The sequence below is a fragment of the Hylobates moloch genome, unplaced genomic scaffold (genome assembly GCF_009828535.3).
Source record: "Hylobates moloch isolate HMO894 unplaced genomic scaffold, HMol_V3 SCAFFOLD_15, whole genome shotgun sequence".
NCBI classification, from domain to species: Eukaryota; Metazoa; Chordata; class Mammalia; order Primates; family Hylobatidae; genus Hylobates; species Hylobates moloch.
The window spans coordinates 58,088,862-58,110,678 of NW_026652290.1; the positions used below are offsets into that span (position 1 = coordinate 58,088,862).

At 40.3% G+C, this 21,817-nt stretch overlaps 1 protein-coding gene across 4 annotated transcripts in view; it reads right to left on the bottom strand.

Moving 5' to 3' along the window:
• Nucleotides 1–21,817, bottom strand: part of MEIS1 (Meis homeobox 1) — a 230,599-nt gene that overhangs the window by 153,553 nt on the left and 55,229 nt on the right. The window lies entirely within an intron of this gene.

The following is a 21,817-nucleotide window of genomic DNA, read 5'->3' on the forward strand; positions in this document are numbered from 1 at the left end:
CAGTCAGTGACATTGACTTGTGAGAAGATTCATTTAAGATATCAACTATTTCCACAAGTGATCTATCTTAAGACTAGTTAAACTAGGATGGGGAAATGTAGGTAATCCATCATATAAGCAGTTTGACATAGGAATGCTTCAAATAAAATATAATTTTTCTTGTAATAGAGAGAAAGCATCAAGTTTAGTAAGGGAAAAACCCCTGACATAGTTTCTTAATTAAAAAACAATTACTGTGTAAATCAAATAAGGTAGTGCTAAATTAACAGTAAATTGGAATTGTATTACACTAATAATTCAGGCAGTTTCTAAAATTCATGCTAGGTTTAAATTTTTCACATGGAAAAATCACCTGCTAACATACTCCTCTATATTGGATCCTATTTTTCTATTGATTTGTATTATAACATTTACACTCTTTATTCTAGAAAATATTTTGGCTCTGTGACATAATGAAACTAAAAAAGGTAGTATTTCTTTTTTATAATGCCATGTTTAATAAGAAAAAATAAAAATTTAACCCATATAGCTGTTCAAAATAAGTTACAAGGTACAAATGGAAAGTAGGTATTTTTTGCCTTGGCATCAAAGTCAAAAAGGAAAACAACAAAGGACAAGACCCATTACACTAAAAAGTAGCTTAGCTCGGTCAACCGTTCTCTTAGAAACCGACAGGTTGATCTGGGCCCAAACAGAAGAGCTATAGCAGCCAGGCTTAGAAACGAGGTAAAAAAAATACACCCAAGAGCACATTCACTGGGTTAAATAAGCCATTGGAGAGCCAACTACATGACCCAAAGAACCTGAAACTTTGGTAAGACAAGTTTCTGGCACATAGCCTCAGGTTCATTTTTACGGCTTCATGAATTTCTGTATTTCTCATTTCTGTTATTAGGTCCTACATAAAAAAATAATTCTCTAGTTCAATTTCAGTTATTTCTGTTTAATCTATAGTAGGTATGTTGCAGCTAATCAACTGTTTTTAACTGCTCCCTCAGCAGACCCATCTCTCTCCTGTGAAAAAAAGAAAAGAAAAGTGTCCCTCAAGTTTCTTTTTTTCAGTTGCCTTAACTTGTACTGAGATGAAGTTTAGAAAGTTTGTTGGGTGAGGAACAAACTAATTCCAACATTTCTATTATTATTACAGAATATGCTATAAATGCAAAACTTTTGCAAACCTTTTCTGATTCTAAACTTTTATTCCTTAAAAATCTGTAATTTTATTATATTCAAAATCTATCTATTAAAAGTTTCACAGAAACATATCTTGTGTTCACTTGGAAAAGATCATGAAAACCCACCACTCCGAAGCCATCATTGTATCAGTGAAGAAAATGCTATGTTCCCTGACTGGGCCAAGGTCATGTACCCTGGCATGGAACTACTGGGGTCTGTGCTGTGCCAGACCCCTACATCTGTAAATCAGCACTCCTTCCACCCAACCAAACTCTTTATTTGCATAACCAAGTATTTTATGAGAAGTCCCCTTGGATTTGCCTAATAAATTCTTTGAAAGTCCAGTATTTAAACAGCCTTTTTATTCAGAGAAGCAATTTACCATATAAAATAACAATTCATTAAAGAAACATGAGAAAAGAAAACAACTCAACAGCATTTAAATTTTCAATGGGCTAATCCACTTTCAATATGCAAAAGGTAACCAAGGAAAAGACACATACGACTTGATCACTGATTAAAAATGAAAAGCTTACAACCTAACAATACTGTTTTAACCACCTCCCCATGATTATTTTCCACCTTTAAAAAAAATAGCCTTTTTATCCACCTCAAACCCCTTCAGATTAATTTAGCGAGTAATGCCTAGTGCTTGCCTAGAAGAGAATTCATTGATAATTTATGGAAATATCTACTATAATCCAGCAGAGATGACTTTTTTCCAGCTTTGTGCATCAATAGATAATCAAGGCCTTAAAGCAACCTTAGCTTCCCATTACCTCAGGCAAAAGAATTCCTGAAAGCGTGCCTTGAGGGCACCTGAATTATATACTCCATTAGGAGAGGAAGGCTTTCTGCATTCCATGTGTAACACTCACCAGAACCTTTCCTGTTTATTTCTGCTGTATGAAAGCAGAAGCATTAGGAACAGAATTTTTTAAGTGAAGACTTATGTAGATACAATGGAGAAACCTTTCAAGCAGGAGCCAGATCACCCCCTTCAGTCCCTGGCAGTGACCTCTCCTGAATAAAAGGTTTCTATTACATCATTAGCTCAAGCCAAAAACAGCCTTGGCTTAATGCACAGTTTGTTCTTCCTACTGTTTTTAGGCAAATACAGCTACTTTACTCCCATGTGGGAGGGAAATTACACTGCTGGGTTGTAATCTAAGACAAGATTTTCATTGGAAGCAAATGCTTTCAATCCAGTGTAAATACTGGTGCATGTTCAGAAAAGCCTAAAACAATAAACCCTGCTCCTTTCCGACACAAGTTAGGGAAGTGGAGAAGATGAGGAAGGAGAAGAGCATAATAAAACAGACTATTCTAAAAGCAAACACTTTCATAGATTTTAATAAATTGTTTAACCTCTTCCACTTTCTAAATTGAAAATTGATCTGGAAATGTCTCAACCTCAGAGGAAAGTCTAAATGGTCAATTGTACCTTTAGCATTTCCATTCACTCCGCAATTTGATATAGTCACCTCAATGTGGTCTCTCGAGAATTTCTTTCCTTTTTTATTTTTGAGATCACTAAACAAACTTGGAGAACCGCCGGCCGACCACACGGCAGCAGGCAGCAGCTCTGAACCACATTTGTAAAATGTCAGCAGTGACTTCATTCCTGGAGCTGACTTCTCCTGCCGCCAAATGAAGGCAAACTGAAAAGGTGGAAATAATCATAAAAATGATGCTAGTCCATAAACAAGCTTACAGCCTCATTAGGATAGCAGTAGGCTCCAGTGGGTGATTTATGCTCGTTTTGCTGATGCTATGAGGAAATGCCATAGGGCGACTTTAGCCAACCGCTAATGGTTTCTGACAGCTTCTTAGCAACTAGTGCAAGCAACGTTGTGGCGTTTGCTAGTGACAGAAACTGAAAATGTCATATTATCTGCCCATGTGTCATGAAGTCCGTGTGGCAATTAACTAGCAGGCCAGTGACTGAGGGGCCAGAGGCTCCTGAAAATGGCCTTTGGCTATGCAGAGGCAGCCGCCAGGGCTGCGCACACACAGGCCGCACATATGCAACATTCTAATGCAGAAATCCACTCCCTGGAACTTCCTGGGCTCTGATGAGACCGGGCCACTCCAGTCTCTTTTTTCCCCCTCATTGAAGTGAAACTCTGGGTTCCTCTCTCTCTAGGCACAGGCTCGGGCATTGTAAGACTCTAAAGCAATCTGCTTTGATATGATTATCCGAATGGCTCCTTAATTGGCAATACCTGGTTCTGTGCCTCTTGGATGCTGGACCCAAAGGTGCTAGCTACAGTACTTTGCTACTCTCTCACAAATTAGTCTAAAAGGGTTTAAGATCACTGGAGCAGACTCATTGCCTGTCAGATTTCAAGGACCAGAGGAACACTGCACAGCAACAAGACACTATTTAAAAAAACACCGGGTTTCTAACGAGCAGGCAGAGAATCTTGGCCACACTTTTCAGTTTCCGAGCTATCAAAACCATGCACTATATGTCAAACTGTCAAACCTTTCAGCGTGGGCCATTTGCCCTTTCAAATAATATTTAAGAATTGTTTTTACAAAATTTTATAGGCCATGGTCTAGTGAAAGAGGCCAACCAACAAAGAAAGGAATTTGTACTACAATTCGTCTACGGACAATTTCTTGTGAGACCTGGGCCTGTCCCTACGGAGCAAGGCAGGTGACCTGTGGCAGCTCCCAGGCTGTCAGAGAGCTCAGATTTCAAACACTCTCAACTCAAACATCCCGAGTCGCCTATTTAAGCATGCCCAGGCATTTAGACTGTGCTATCTCGTGCCTTTCAAGGCAGGATAAAGCGGCATTTATCGTATTCAGGCCATTCAATGGGTCAGACTGACCGTGTCAGCAGGGGCTCCTCTCTGGCAGGTCAAAGCCTTGCTCCCATTTTTTTTCTCTCCCTACTAACTCCCTCTGTCCTCTCAGGACTGCTGTTCCCCTAAACCTACTCAGAGTGAAGCAACAACAAAACCCAAAACAGCTCCTAAGATTTACATCACAACTGACCAGAACTTCCTGTGTCAGTGGGCCATCAGGTAAAAATAAAATGGGTTGTCTGTTAGAGGGTTCTTTATGTCATAGAAGCAAAACTCCTAATTAAGGAGATGAACTTTCAACTGCCAGGGCAAATGAACGTGTAAGGTTGTGGACCCCCTTGTTTTTCTAGAAGCCAAGCTGGAAGCCACAATGACTCCAAGATCATTTTCATTTACAATTTTGTATTGAGACTCCATAGTTTTGGGCCATATCCTCTCTTTAAACTTTACTTTTCTCCTCTTCCAGTGTTTAGGAACAGTGTTTAATCCCAAAACTTACCTAGACTCAAAAATCAGGCCATTTATAGTTGTATCTTTTGATACTGCATAAATTCGATTGTGCCTAAAAAGTTTTCCAAATGGTCCATTCAAAAGTATGCTTATGAATGTATAGTTCCTGTTGTAAGTTGGCTACATTTTCATGCAAATAGGATACTGTTGCATGATCTTATTGTCAGCAAAAAGAAAGCCCAACATGAAGGTTTCTTTTTTCTCTTGGGTGTTTCTCCCATAGAGTATCTACATGAGGGAAAATGGCATCTCACCCCTTAAAATGTGTGTAGAACATCCTGCCTTGCTAGTGGCTGCTGACACAAACATCCCATCAATATAGAAAGGCTGGGTTTCCTTTATAGTGGCCTATCTGGGTGTTCCTGATGTCCAGGGTTATTGGGAAAAATGTAACAACTACCCCAAACCTATTTCTCCAGGTCATGGTTAAGTCTAGTTAGCCAGAATTCAGGTGGGATAATGTTTCTATGGTATGTTAAGAGGATATATGGAAAGAATTATAGATATCCCTTCTTCAGGAACCAGCTGGAATACTTTAGAGGTCTTAAGGACATGTTTTATCTTCATTTAGAATGTATAGTAGCTGCCAGAATGATTTTTCTAAAGCACATATCTGATCATATCACCCTGGTACTTAAAATCCTTTGGTGGCTACCCTTTGCCTTCAGAATAAAGGTTATACTTCTTAGCCTGGTGTGGAAGGCCTTTCACGATCTCTTTCCTGGGTGTTTTTCCAGCCTAGCATTTACCAAGTCCCCATACGCACTGGCACTCACAGCTCCACCTCCGGTCCTGAGCAGACTTGAAGTTCTCATGGCACCGTGCACTGCTCTCTCTACCTCTTTGCATTTCCTTATGCTAGTCCCTTTCCCTGCAGCAGTCTTAGCTTGCTTCCCCTAACAACGTGACAAACTTCCTGGTGACCTTTACAGCTCAGCTCAATGGCCATCTCCTCTAAGAGGTATTTGCTGGACTGTAGCTAATTTAGTGACACCCCAATCCCACCTACCAACCAGGTGATTTTTCTTTTACTGGCATTCCTCCATCATAACACTCTGCTAAAACTGTTAATTTCCATATCTCTTTCCCTGATTTGACTACAGGGTCTGAGAAGGCAGGGACCAAGTCTTGCACCTCTCTGCTCTCAAATCCTGGCGTTACTCCAGTGTACAGTGTACAAACTTGTTCATCGCTTATAAATGAATAAATGAATGTTATCTTTTTCACTACAGGAAGAAAACCATAGTTTGCATTTTCATCCCTTACATTTCTTCTTGAGACATATCTAAATTAAACTCTTGAAAAATATTCACCAATGAAAATCAATAAACAACTATAAGAAAACATTGAAGAAATAAATTTCCCAGAGCTGGGATATTTCTTCTAAACCTTTAAGATCATCTTGCACAAAAGATGGACTAAGAATTAAGGTATCAGAATCTTTATGATGTCTACCATAGCCTTTCAGAAATATATCACTACTTTCTGCAATTGTAATTTAAAATCGTTTACTTAACTAAAATTTCTTGCTGTTTGTGCATCTTTTCTGAACAAAAGTTGTTTCTTTCTGCCTTTTTTCCCAGTGAATTAATTAATTATATTCCCCCCTTTGCACATTTCCCAAGTTTACCATAGCTGAGAAACTCAGTTGTTTCTAAGCAGACAATTTGATCCTCAGCTCAAACTTCAGGCCAGCATTTTAAACATCAAATATCTGATGTTAAATATATAAAACTCTAGAACTCTGGCTTTCCTTGATTTTTTTTTCAAGTAATTGTATCAGCTTTTCCCTGAAGACATAATACAGCCCCTTAAGTCTTTTCTTTTTTCCTTTTTTAAGAGACAGTGTCTCACTCTGTTACCCACACCGTACTGTAGTGGCGTGATCATAGTTCACTGCAGCCTCAAACTCCTGGGCTCAAGGGATCTTCGTGCCTCAGCCTCTAGAGTAGCTAGGACTACAGGTGCATGGCACCACACCCAGCTAATTTTTGGTAAAGACAGGGGTCTCACTATGTTTCCCAGGCTGGTCTCGAACTCCTGGCCTCAAGCAATCCTCCTGCCTCAGCCTTCCAAAGTGCTTGGATTATCTGTCTTAGGCCCTGTGTCTGGCCAACCCCTTAAGTCTTATTACATATTTTCAAGAGAAACACACTATACTTCATATGTATATGAAGTATACAACTCTGCAGCCAATATACAAATACGTAATGATCCAAGTTTATCTTTAATTAGGATTCTGTTAACTCCTCAGCCTCACTTTTGTATCTCCTCTTATCCATAGATATTTAAGGCTTCCTTGTTCTTAGCTCAAAGTGATTCCCAGTTAATCAAAGGAAAACAACAAAAGAAGGCATATTCTCATCTATTTTACCACCCACAGCTTTCCTGGAAAATTTGAAGCAGTTCCTTTGGAAACCAAAATAAAGAGTTAGACATGGGCACCTGCTGTGGCAGAGCTAAGTTCTAGAAGAGGCTTAACAAGTGCCCTGTGGTACAGACATAGCAGTGGCAATGATGGAAAAGATGGAGCTAAGAATGGTGGGGTTGTAGATTAAGAATACACAAACTTCAAATAAACATATTATTGGCACTTATAACAAGAAATGGCTCACTTATAACAAGAAATAGCTTCCTACAGTTGGCTCCACAGAGATCTGCCATCAAGCTTTTCCTTTCTAGCAGAATTTAGGTTTCTTAAATGGTGACAAGAAATTGTTAATAGGCCGGGCACGGTGGCTCACGCCTATAATCCCAGCACTTTGGGAGACCGAGGCGGGTGGATCACCTGATGTCAGGAGTTCAAGACAGCCTGCCCAACATAGTGAAAGCCCATCTCCACTAAAAAAATACAAAAATTGGCCAGGCACAGTGGCGCGCACCTGTAATCCCGCTACACAGGAGGCTGAGGCAGGAGAATCGCTTGAACCCAGGAGGTGGAGGTTGCAGTGAGCTGAGGTCGCATCACTGCACTCCAGCCTGGGTGACACAGCAAGACTCCATCTCAAAAAAAGAAATAAATTGTTAATAGTTAACCAATGTGGAATGAGCTCACAGCCTTTTTCTGCCCTTTAGTGGACTCCTGACATCACAGAAAGCTAAAGGAAGACATGGAGAGTCAGAGCCTGGAGAAAATACTTCTTCCTATGAATTTACTGCTCCCCCTCCTCCACTAAAGGGTAAAATGTAGCATTTAAAAATATGCCCCATAGGGCCAGGCGCGGTGGCTCACACCTGTAATCTCAGCTCTTTGGGAGGCCAAGTCAGGTGGATCACGAGGTCAGGAGATCAAGACCATCCTGGCTAACATGGTGAAACCCCGTCTCTACTAAAAATACAAAAAAATTACCCAGGCGTGGTGGCGGGCACCTGTAGTCCCAGCTACTTGGGAGGATGAGGCAGGAGAATGGTGCGAACCTGGGAGGTGGAGCTTGCAGTGAGCCGAGATCACGCCATTGCACTGCAGCCTGGGCGACAGAGCTAGACTCCGTCTCAAAAAAAAAAAAGCCCCATATATGTAACCATCTTTTGCATAAAGTCATTCTTGTTATTCATTCATTCATTTAATAAAAGCATATTGATGTCCCAAACACTAGGCCAACACTTAGAGACATAAATGATGAAAAAAATCAGAAGGAGTTTCTGTTTCTATCAAGCTTTCCAGTTAGAAGGCACTAAAGTTAAACAAAATAATTACAGTAATAAATGTACAACTGCAAACTGAAGCTCTTAATTGGAAAAAAGTACACATCTATGAGTTTGTGAAACAAAAAGACTTGACTTAGGCTGGAGTGATCTTGGGCAGAAATCTAAAGGGCAGAGAAAAGTCAACTACAGGTAGCGGGCAGCCTAAAAGGGCAGAGGCGAGCATTCCAGGCCAAAGGAACAGCACGTACCAAGGCCTTGTGTGGCTGGAGGAACTGGAACCTGGGAAAGATAAACAAGATGAGGCTGGAGAGGTAAGAGGAGCAGGTTGTGGGTGTTCATCCCTAGGGTTCTGAGAGTCATGACCTATCAGTGAGTCATAAGTATCTATGGGGTCATGAGTGTCCTCTCCATTGCGTGCCCTAATATGATGTAAATTTTGTCAAACAATGCCTCATTTTCCAGTCTCTTTCTAGTTCAACCTAACAAATCACCTGATTAAATCATGAAGATTAAAGAATGGGGGACAATGGAAAAGCAATGAGTCCATTCAGGTAGACCCCAATTTAGGCACAGATTACATTCTGACATGAATTGATAAGTTGTCCTCTTGGACATTTCAAATGTATTTTTGCATAGAAGCCAGTTGTGAATGCTGTCACATCCCAAAGCCAGCTCAGCAAAGTAAAACTAATTATTAAGTGAATAAAGCTCCAACTGATATCTGAGCCCTGGGTGCAGGAAGAAAGTATAAGAATAAGGGGGAAGAAGAGTTTCTTCTCATATTCCTGCGCACACAGCCAGTCTAGAAAAATGTTAAACTATGTGCAATTGCCCTGAGCACCTCCCTTTCTGTATCTTTTTTCCACTGCATAGTATCCCTCCCCTAGAGTTTCCACATGCTCCAGTGCTTTGAAGAGGCTCTTGCCCTCCCACTGTGGTTACTTTACCTGGACCCATTCTTTTCCTGCTCTGAATTGACCCTCTTCATCTCCCAACAATCAAAATGTCCGTCGTTTCAGGCTTGTTGATATAAGCCAGACTTCAGGTAAAAGCAATCTCAAAGAACTAATTTGGGTGGGGATGAGATGACTGATGCCCTCCTCACCTTCCCAGAAATGTTGGCATCTTTAAAAGATCTGTTATTGCAAACGAGTGAATCTTTAAATGGCAGAATTTTAGGTAAAGTAATAAGTAAAGGTTTTTAAAACATGCAGCTCCCATTGGGATTTGTTTTTTTAATCAACAGATGCCATTCTTATAAAACAGTTCATGGTCAGTTTCCAAACTGATCATTATATTCTGCCTCCCCTCCATTCCCCTCTGTTTCCCCACAATCCCTGCCATTTACCCCTGCCTAGATTTGGGAAGCCATGTGTTTCTGAACACTTCAAGTTTTTCCACAGGAATTGCAGTGACAGTAAATGAGTTCTGTGGATGTAACACAATGAGATACAAGTAAGAGATCTAGGCTGAACATCTGTATGTATATCTAGGTCATTCACAATTTGAGTATTTATAAGTCAGGGATTTCCACCCTGTTGAAATAAATGTGGAATAACTTCTTTACTATAAATAATTCATTCAATTAAGCTTCTATCACTTCATGAGTCTTCACTTTCAACACAAATAATGTATAAAACATAACTGGGTGAAAAACATGGAAAGAAATCAAATAACTGAGACCCAGAATGAAAATATTCACTAGGTTTTCACAGAATGAAAAAAAAAATTGTCAAAATGTGAATGTGCATTGGATGGGATTAAAGGAAGATAGCAGACTTTCTACATTCATAAAAATTAAGAATTGTCCATTGGAGTTTGTCAGTGTTCAGATTTATAGTTTACTGAAGATTTATTTTATGTAACTGTTCATATAAGTAAAGTACCATGGACACATACAACATACACCAAGAAATTGGATAAATTTTCCGAGTTTTTTTTTTCTTTTCTGAATCATTTTACTTTGTTCTTTTGAGATAGGAATCCCTTTTCCTAGTAATTCAATATTAGTTTTTGATTTGAATTCCCCTCAGGAGAAAAACAGCAAATTAGTTGCCTACACACAGAGGACAAACAGCAATGATGAATAGGAAAGAAAAAAAAAAAACAAACACAAATTTTACTCATTTTTCATCCATTCAGCATTTTTTTTTTTACAGCTAAACGCCCTGAAAAAATCCCTGCAAAAACAGTATAACTTTTTAATGGAGTCTTAGAAACTTCAGGATGTGAGTACACTGCAAAATATTACTGAAATCTATCTATTTACATTATAGGTAAAACAAAATGGAAATCCCCCAATCTTTTTCTCAGGAAATAAAGAGTATTTTCTTTATTTTTATATTTGCACTTTCAAGTGCAAAGGTAAAACAGTACAAAAGTCATAAACTTTTATTTTGAATCAACAGCTCAGAAAGAATGTTCAGAACTAGTGCCTCGCCTATTTTTATAAATTATTTTATTTTATTTATTTATTTATTTATTTATTTATTTTATTTTATTTTTTTTTTTTTTTTTGAGACGGAGTCTCGCTCTGTCGCCCAGGCTGGAGTGCAGTGGCGCAATCTCGGCTCACTGCAAGCTCCGCCTCCCGGGTTCACGCCATTCTCCTGCCTCAGCCTCTCTGAGTAGCTGGGACTACAGGCGCCCGCCACCACGCCCGGCTAATTTTTTGTGTGTGTATTTTTAGTAGAGATGGGGGCTAATTTTTTGTGTGTGTATTTTTAGTAGAGATGGGGTTTCACCGTGGTCTCGATCTCCTGACCTTCTGATCCGCCCGCCTCGGCCTCCCAAAGTGCTGGGATTACAAGCGTGAGCCACCGTGCCCGGCCTATAAATTATTTTAATAATGCTAGTTCATTACTCATAATATGCTCTCCAAAATACATATAAATGTTCTATTAATGAATGGTCATAAACTTCTACATAACCACAAAAATAGATCATTTTAGGAAAAAAAGTACCCCATATAGGATCTCACAGACAGGCAGACACACATACACACACATAGGCTCACACAAACACAAATACACACACAGACACACACACAAAGACAACATTTATTTTTGTGATATCTGCAAAAGCTTGCTATATAATTTAGTTTTAAACTTCTATATTACTCTGCATATGTATTTGTTATGCATGTATATATGTGTGTATATACAAACACTTTTACATGACAAGATAGCATTCATTTATCTGAGGTCACTTTTTCAACAAACTCAATTAAATAAAATACACTTGAAAAGTAGGATCTGAAAAATAAAAAAGCTGGTCAGGCGCGGTGGCTCATGCCTATAATCCCAGCACTTTGGGAGGCCAAGGCAAGTGGATCACTTGAGGCCAGGAGTTCTAGACCAGCCTGGCCAAGATGGTGAAACTCTGCCTCTACTAAAAATACAAAAATTAGCTGGGCGTGGTGGTGCATGCCTGTAATCCCAGCTACTCGGGAGGCTGAGGCAGGAGAATCCCTTGAATCTGGGAGGCGGAGCTTGCAGCGAGCAGAGATCGAGCCACTGCACTCCAGCCTGGGTAACAGAGCGAGACTCCATCTCAATAAATAAATAAATAAATAAATAAATAAAAATTTAAAAAGCTTTCTGACATCCAGATTAGAAGGAGTGCTTCTCAACATGGGCTACATTTAACTCATGTGGTAGCTTTTACAAATCCTGATGCCTACCACTGCACTCAAGACCAATTAAATCAGTTTGGGAGGTGGGGTAAGATTTCAGCATTAGTGACCGTTAAATCTCCAAGTTGATTTATAACATACAGCCAAGCTTGAGAACCAATGGATTACAATCATAGATTATATGTGGTAAAGCTCGTATACTTTCTACAGAGAAAGGATCATAAGACCCTCAATCAAAGAACAGTTATATTTAATTTAGATGCAGTTCTCAAGTTTGCTCATCTAGCTTCTGGCCTCATAGTTTGTAGGCTGAGAGCTTTGTAAAAGTATAAGATGATAAAGAGGCAAAAGACAAGAACCTAAAAGGCATTGCACACAAGGCCCTTTTAGCATAGAAAAAAAAGCCATATAAATGCTTAACAGGCTGTGTAAACAAGGAAATATATAGCACAGTGCATAAACTCCTATGTCCACTGACTTTAAATTATTTTTTAAGTGTTATAATCAGATATGAGAGTTATGTATAGAGTGGAAACATTTTCATCAAGAATGTCCCTAAAAGTTATAATATTTAAAAAGGTACAATTCTGTTCATCCGGACCACATCTTTCCTGATTGACACCAGACACACCAGGATAACATGTCTGTATTCTGTAGAAGCTTTTTTTTTTTTTTTTTTTTTTACCTATGTACACTCACTTCACTGGTCTGTGTGGCTAGACAGACCAGAGCCTCCACAGCAATGAGCACTATGAGTCGGCTACATGGGTTGCAACCAGGCCACTGTCTGGCTCTCCCTGGCTTCCTGGAAATCTTCTCTCAAGGCACTCTCCTGTTCATCCCTCACTGATGCCTTTCTATTCTGCTTTCAGCCTGTAAGAAGGTGTGGGGGAAGGTAAAGGTGTGTGCAGGTAAGGCAGCCTGAGAGCTAATGATAGAGAATGAGGGATGAGAGAGTCCATCCTAGGATCAGGCAGAAGTTGGAGGGAGAGGAAATGCCAAGGGTCAAGGGGGAAAAAAGAGATGCTATTCTGTCCAGGTAGATTTCTTTGCAGACAAAGTGAAATGGAAGAAGACTGTGAAATGTGGATTAGCAAGCATGTGGGGAGAACAGATATTAAATATAGCTAGAAGAGAAATGTGCAAGAAGTTGGGATGAAAAAAATAAAGACTTGTTATTTTCTTGCTGCAAATCTATCTGAAAATCCAATCGTTTCTGAAAACAAAGGTTTGAGAATTTACTAGCATGCATCAGTGATTGCATCTGACCTTCACTCCTTTGATTATCTGAGGCTACAGTTCTCTTGTGAATTTTAGTGCCACTCACACCTGCCACTCGGTTAGTCAGGGACGCAGGCTTGTTTGAAAATAATCGTACTTCACAAAGTTTGATTACTTTGGTGGGCACAGTAAAGATAAAAGTAACTTTCTAGAGCAGTGCTGCTCAAACTTTCATGTGCATACGAAATAGCTGGGATCTTGTTAAAATGCAGATTTAGATTCAGTAGGGAGGAGCTTGAGATTCTGCATTTCTAACGAGCTCCCAGGCACTGCCGAGGCCGCACTGCCAGTCCAAGGACCACACTGTGCATCTTAACAAGGTTCTGGAGAATCTTCCCCTCCAGGCAAATAAAGCTAGAAAGTGTGTTGGGTGCACATGAATGCCTCACTGAAGTGGGACGTGGGGACAGCCTCCAGTCACTCCAGGCCAGGAAGACTGTAGCTGCGCCCACTGGACAAGAATGGGACAAGGCTACTCTGAGCCCCATTTTGAGTAGGTGAACACATGGGTATCTCTAAGACTGACCTATCACAACAAGCCGGGATGAATCCCAGCTCCTCCTGTTAGCACTGCAGGCCTCTCTCCCCTTTATCTCCTCAACCTGTATAATACCTCACTTCTTGCCTCCTATGTTGGAGGTATTACAAGAGAATAGCTTAGCTTCTTGGGTTCTTTGTCTGGGCTCATGTAAATCCCAGCTTTACCACTTAATAGTTGTGTGACCCTGGGCAAGTTATTTAACCTCTCCAAAGCCCCGTTTCATCCCTCTGGAAACAATGAACCTAGTAATAGTACTTACACCTTAGAGTTGTGGGGCAGATAAAATAAAATCAGCTATATAAAAATGTTTCGCACATCATCTGGCAGCAGTGGCTTGGCTCAGCAAATGTGAGTTCTTATGTTTGTTTTGCTAGTGAGTACACCATTTGAACAGAGGAACATTAATCTGAATCCCCCACTCAAAGCTCCAAAACGACCATTGCTACTCTTGTCACCTCTCCCCATCCCATCCCATTCCTATTCCTAGAAGTCTTTTCCAAAATATCTACACCCACTCTCGTAACATGGCATACCATTTTTTTTCTATTGTTTTCTTTTCTTTTTCTTCCCCCACCGCCCCCCAAAAAAAGCCTTGTAAAGTGACTGGGAACTTTGCAAGTGTGCTTCAGAGTGACAATGGGTGGCAGTGCTGCCTAAATAGTCCCATCACATTAAGCTGGCAGCCAATTGGTGGATGAGGATACATTGGACAGCAATTTTTACTAGTACAAGTTTTCATTTCCCACACAAAATAGGTTAATTTATGATAACTTGCCCTCTGCCTTCTAAATAATATTTCTGCAGCAGTTTTAATTTTTTATGTTATTCATCTTATTTTAGAGATGGAGTCTCACATGTTGCCTGGGCTGCTCTCGAAGTCCCAAGCTTAAGCAAATCTCCTGTCTCAGCCTCCTAAAGTGCTGGAATTACAGGCATAAGCCACCATGCCAAGCCTCTGCAGCAGTTTTTAACAGCAAAGATTTTTGTTTTACTGATATGGAAAAAAGTTATATCATTTAAGAAAGTATCTTTCAGATCCAGGAAAAGTGAGACACACTACAGAAAAACAAGACTAACTTTCCATCTCTTCTCTAGACAATAAGAATAATAGAAACAGTACTAAAAACTAACATTTATTGAGCACTTACTAGATACTGGAAACTGAGATTGGCATTGAACTTCGATTAATTAATTCTCACAATCCTTGCTTTTCTGAATTATCTCATTTAATCCTTTGAATGTTCCTAATGCACAGATAAGGAAATAGGCTGCTATACAGATAAGGAATACAAATCCTTGTGGATTCAACCCAGATCTGACTTGAGGCTAAACTCCTAACCATTCTACCACCACCCTTTCCATTTACTCCATTAGAGTCAATGATAATGATCAAGGTGCATTTCTTTAACCTCTAGAAAGGTATCTGAGGGTAGAGACAGTCCTTTCTGATTGCCGTATGCTCTCCACAGCCAGCACACATCTGACCCATAAAGTGAGTTCATAAACCTTCCCTGAATCATATCCTTTTTACTGAAGGCAAAGAAAAAAGAGACACCGAAGCATGTACTCTCAGAGTAGCATGTGAGTGTATCTTAGTCAAAGTTAAATATAAAAACAACCCCTGAAATGTACAAGGAAGTAAACAAATACCAAGTATTTACAGATCGAGAGAAAGTTCACAAGAATGGGAGGATGCCAGCTCCAATGCTTTGTAAAGTCAAAAATAGCCACATTGCAAAAAAAAAAAGACAACATTCCTGAATGTGCCTCCAAAACATAAAGGAGAAAATCATACAGAAAAACCTCATGTAAGGGGTGGAACTTGAGCAACCAGCTATCCAAATACAAAGGGGAATCCTCTCTTAGCTAGGGCATGGCCTGAGAGAAGCCCCTTCCTGTTTTCAGAGCCTACAAGTAGTCCCCAGTGAAATGACAAAAATGCCCATGCCTAGGACATAAAGAAGGACAAAGCAAACATTTCCCAGCATCACACAAATGGTTTTCAAGTATCCCTCCATGTCAGGAATCTGAAATTCTGCTAATAGAAAAGTTACGAGGCAATTGCCCTCTCCTGAGACCCCCGTGCACACTATGAAATTGGGCAATTCACACTGACCAGGCCCGGTCAGGCTGCTCGACCAGAGAAGAGCAAAAAAGAGACCAAGCTCACAGGAGAGTTACTTTTCACTCACCATTTATGTATCAAAGAAAAGCAAGTCTCCCCTGCAGGAGGCATACAGAAACACAAACAAGGCTGCCTCCTGAAACACCAGCCTGGAGTGAAGAACGGTCACACACTGCCCCCCACACCCGAGGAGAGGGGAGAGGTTTTCAGTGATGATGTCACAGTGTGCTAACCTGAAATCTATCTTGGGTGAGAAGGAAGTCACAGAAACCAAGGAATTACTTCCTTTCCTGGTCTTGGTCCTCTTCTGGATCTAGTCTTGTCTCCAACATCAGCTGGCTAGGAATCTCTCTTCCCCTCCCCTGGCCCAGCCCTTTCTTTCCCCAGAACTGAATACTGCTGTCCTGTACTGCCAGCTAGAGGGACGATCATCTCCTTCCCAAACAGATCTCCGAATGCCAATCACAGGCCTGCCTGACTTCTGAGTTGGCCTGTGGCCTAGAATTCCTTGTTGCTGGCCCCACCTATCAGACTGGTTATGCCGAAATGCCCAGGCCTGAACTTGCTGCACCCTTTGGGTGCTAGATCTTGAACCACCCAGCTGCCTGCACAGCGGCCAATTTCTAGATCCAGATTAGGTGCTGCAAACCTTAACGGTGGGAGTGTTTCTGCCCTGTCTCAGCCTCCTCTTGCTGCCCAGTGGCTCTGTGTTGCTGAGGTTCTAGCACATCTTCTAAGCCTCAGCGTTTCCTGCGTTTTCCTCATCTGCCATGCAAAACTGGGAAACGGCCCCAAATCGCAGCCATTCAGATCCAGGTGGTCTGTGAGAGTATAATTTACATGCTAGATACCAGAATATGGTGTGGGAAACACAACGGTCCCCTTTGTTTCTCATTTATACCCAAAGAACTCTTTCTTCCAGAAACATCTCTGAAGTAACTCTCCGTAAGTCAGGCATCTCTGTTATATTTGGGGCAATAAGTTCCCTCTCCTGTAATGGAGATAGCTTAAGGAAAGAGCAAGTACTAGCACAATCTAATACGATGAAAAAGACCGAAAGTTGAATGATGGATCACTGCAGACCCAAAGCTGGATGTCCTTCTTCTCTCTTGTCAAAAGATGTAAGTATGATCGGGGTAAAAAATACATAGCCTTTAAGAATCACGGTGTGAGGAAGATGATCTCCAGCAGAAAAGCCTAAAAACTTTCAAAGTATGAAATGTGACTAGTTTGGATGAAAATCAAAATTATAAAAACTGGCCTGAGTGATCATGCTAATTGCCTGTCTTCTAGAACTCGCTTCTTTTCCTTAGTTTAAAAAAAAAAAAAGGTCAGAAGAGGGAAAGTGGGCATTCTGAATCTGTGCTTAGGCTATGTGAATGTGGAATGATTGTTCCATGTCTTCTGAAACCTGGCTGTGAACCAGGGGCAAATTTCCAGATGGTCAAACAGTAATTTCGCAACACCAGGCCACTATTTCTCATCTTTCCAAGTTCCCCTACTTCCCCAAACATATGCATTCATGACTAACCTTAAGGTCAGAACCTGCAACCTCAGTCTCAGGTCAGTCTGGGTACTCTTCATGAAGTGATTCAATTTGCTGGGCCTTCCTTCTTCTACCCACAAAGAGGTGATGGTGATAAGGAACAGGCTAATTCAAAGGGGTGTTGTGAGGAACAAGTGAGATCATATATGTGAAAGTTCTTGGGAAAACATGAAGTACTGTAAAACATTCCCTGACTATGGGAGAACTTCCTCCGGGATCCTCCAATACAGAGGTAGGTGTATTTTCCATGTGCAAATTATAGCTGATATTACACCACCTTTACACGGCCTGTTTATATGCAGCATTCCTACTAGACTATAAGCTCTTTGAGCATAGTAAATGAGTCTTGTTCAGCATTGTATTTCCTCAGGGCCTGGTACTAGCAGGCAGTTGGAGTTTGTTAGATGAATAGCAGATTGAAATAATAAATTTCTTTAGGGTAACACAGTGGTTTGTGGGAAGGGGAGGCAGTAGAAAAATACCTTTGCCTTTACAGCTTTCGTTTCTCTACAGAAAAAAAGTTAAGTGTCTTACCCTGAGTTTTTCCATATATGCGGAATAGACAGAATTCATTATAAGAAAACTTTAACAAAGAATTTGGTCTTGCATTCTAGAGGTTTGCTAAATCTTCATTTCTACATATGGAATGTAATAGGAGAGCTATTACATATGGAACAAGTGATCGATTTGTTGATTCAACTGATTGAAAGGAGTGAGAAGGCTGAGAACAACTTTGAGATCATGCCACTCTTTCTTTGTCACAACTGATGAAGTATGATCTTCACTAGTCAGGTTAAACTTATATTTCTATACAGCCCATCATACCACCACCTATATATGCTGAAGATAAGACTTTTTTTTTCAGGAAACAATTAGATGGCTAAAGAATCATTCTTAGACTAAATTCTACCCGTATTGCCACCAAATGAAATACAGACAGATCACTCAATTCTCATATTCTCTCTCTCTCTGTTTAAATGGGTCTGATTAAGTGATGTATGGGTCACTCAGAGTAAAAGCAGTTCAAATGATCATTTTACATGTAATGAATAACATCATTTTTTTAAGCTGGCTGTATTTATTAGAAAGTACATTAGAGAACATACGATAGTGGGCTGTGTGGTGTACTTATAGGGGAGTCATAATGTGCAGCAAAAGGTGGGTTCAGACAGGAATATTTTGTTCCTGCTCATTTGTAATGAATGGAAATTAACATCATAATAAGTGGATATTCTATTTAAGCACACCACAGAGAATATAGGAAGAGTAATTACAACTTCTTAGCTAATTTTATTATTATTGATATGATGGTGGAAGAAAACCAAGGTCATTTTCTAAAGATATAGTTAGCTGAAAGGGATAATTCATTTATAAGGAAATAACAACACTAATAAAAATATTAATGAGTCTTAAACTCCTCAGTCCTTAAGACAACTCAGAGTCCAACACATAACTATAAAATAAGGTACAAATATTATAGTTAGGAAGCTAGCAAGGCTTCATGTTAAACTGGGAGAGGGTAAATAACTATAGATAGAATCATAATATGGGTCCTTGTTCAAATGTCAACTACATTACTGGAAGAGTACCAGGGAAATGAGAAGGGGCTTGAACTCAGATTTAGTTCCAATTTATGCCTTCAAGATAAGACTATGGAAAAGTGAATGCCAGCATTTCCACAAATTACAGCTGCCTTAAAAGCTTTACCATATAGCAGCTGATATCTTAAGCAAACTAGTGTTATAGAATTTAAATTTGAATATCATGGGTCATATCTTTATGTGTTTGTTTTTGCTATATGTTATTTGTTGCCAAGCAACATGGTCCCAAAGTCCGCCCCCCAAATTTAAAGGCCACCTGAGTGGGGTATCAGCTTCCTCTGACTTCCCTTTATGAAGGTTGGAGGTCTATCTGTGTGGGCATGGGTGCTACAATTTATCTAAGAGTAAGGGTGCAGTAACAGGCCCCAGATGTGTTCAACAGCATAACTAAGAAGATGCAACTCTCATTAAAGCAATGAGACACACTTCCAGTGTCCTGAATAAAACAACAAAAGAAGAGTTGTCCAACTGATTTATTCCAAATGACCCATAGCCACTTTGTAACCACACTTTTTCCTAGCACCTATGTGGAATACCTGTGCATCAGAATGGAACAGCCAGATCTGCACAAACAACCAAGGACTTCTCAGGGGCCTCTGCTGTAGGAGTCTCCAAGAAAGAACAAGCTGAATACTCAACTCAGAATCAGCTGAAGACTTGCACAAAGAAACAAGCTTTTGCATACTCCTGACATCCTTCTCCTTCTGGAACCAGCCAGATGACAGCAATAGCTTTCTTAGCTTAGTTGCCCAGGAGGCAGTTTCTCAAATGCAGGGTAGAGAGGGCAGCCAAGTGAAAGAGTTATCGACCATGTGTGTGCTGAGTTCAGTGCAGTAAACCAAGCTGAACTGAGACTTGGGACCTCAGCATCCACCCAGAGTCTCAATCTAGCAACCTGCTAAGGAGCTTTGAATCCTGTACTCACAGGCCCAAACAATCTGCAGGCACATTCAGTTTTCCGACTTCTACAGAACATGTGGAGTTGTGTCTATAAGCACAGTGACAGTTCACACAGACGGAAAGGTTGATGGCTGCCTGGTCAGCTGTCTGTCTCATCTGTTCTTGTAGGACTGCAAGGGTGTTCATGAAGCCTCCCCAGTATGCATGTAATAGAGGAACCCCCTCCACTAAGAATTCCTTGCTCACACCCACACATGCATGCAGACACACACACACACACACACACACATGCATGCAGACACACACACACACACATAAGTGAACACTCACACTTTTCCTGTTTTAATTAGCTACTGTTCCATAAATTTTAATTCCCTGTACTACTAGTAATCGATAACAGATTCCTTATTAAATATCTACGATAAACTGTACTTTCACAATGCCGTGTGTATTTTAGCACAACAGAAGTTCCCTTTGAAAAGAATCATTTGGACGGTGCTAATAATTTCTGGGTGCAGCTGTCCTTATATCATGGAATGAGCAGGGAAGAGGGACCCAAATCAACTGTCTCCATGGTGGAATTAAGGGAGTATACGAAGCCCCACACACTCTGTGAATGTAGAGCCAGCATTTTAAATGGCTGTCAAGTCAGTTTTGAAAGCCAGAATTTGTTAACCCCCACCCATGCATTCTTATGGCATTTCTTGGCCTCACTTGATAGATTGATTCTGAAAACATACACTAATTTTTTTAAATGCAAAACAGACCCACTTGTTTTAGGGCCTGTACAAACAGAGGATGAGGAGAGTGGAAACAGCGTAAACAATGTTGTTTATATCCAAGGCCTGAGAAAACTGCTGCACTTTCCTCTGAAATTGCAGGAAGTATCAGAGTAGCCCCCACCCATTAAGGTGGAATAAGAACCATATTTTCTATAGGAATGGATACCATTTTTCAGATATACTGACATTAAAGGATCTCAAAGCAAGAGCACAATTAATAAAGAATGGGATCTCCTTTAACCTGCAATTGAAAGGGCAGAAAATTCCATCCACAGACAACACTGAAAAGTGAAAACTAAGTGAAACCAAATACAGCCAAAGGGCCAATGTGAGAAACACTGGACATTTTCATGGTTCTGCTTCACTTTTGACCTATTGTGGGAGCAAAGAGATGGTTCCTATAGGTTTATACCTAAAAGGGGACTATTATTGCATCAAGAGTACCCAGCAGTGTGTGCTTTGAGCCCCGAAGGTTTGTAGTTGCATTGGACTAGGCCTGTTTTATCCTCTCTTTTTTTTTTTTTTCATCGGTTGGCTTCCTTAATACATTTCTCCATTTTTTTTTCTTGTTGTTGTAACAAAACTATATTTAAAAGCAAGCAACAGGAAGCTTTTACTTGGGAAGTTGAGGTTTAAGCACTCAGTGGCAAACAATGAACCGGAGAGATAAAGATGCAATGCAAATGGTAGGGAACAGACCTTTGCTAGTTTCCTGCCAAAGTTGACTTGTGAGCATGTGCAAAGTCCCGATATGGACTAACAGTGCTATTTTGCTTTTATTTACTCCAATTTATTTGTTCCTGTGAGAATCCCCTATAAAAACAAAGTGTGGGGACAAACAATGGAAGCTTTGCCATCTCCTCCTTGCCAGGGCTTTTATTTTACACATTATCAAATGTTTTCATCAGTGGAGTTCAGCCCATTCATTCAACTCTGTGAATCACAACCCAGATCATATTGCAATGGGAGGAAAAACCTATGCATGGCTTGAATCATTGAAAGAAAGAAAAAAAGAAAGGTCTCCCTATCACCCTTTCCCTTTGACACAAACAGATTTGTGGTCCTTTATAACACTCTAAAATGGCCACCATGTCCCCAAATAGTCAAGTTAACTAGAACTTTTTAAAAAGTAAGCTTGCAAATCCATAACATAATTTTATCTCCATTCCCTTTTTTGGCCCCTTCCCCAAACAGGTATCCATGTCAAAGGAGAGCTCTTGAGTTGGGGGTTTGTTTGACCTAGGTCACGCAAAGGTC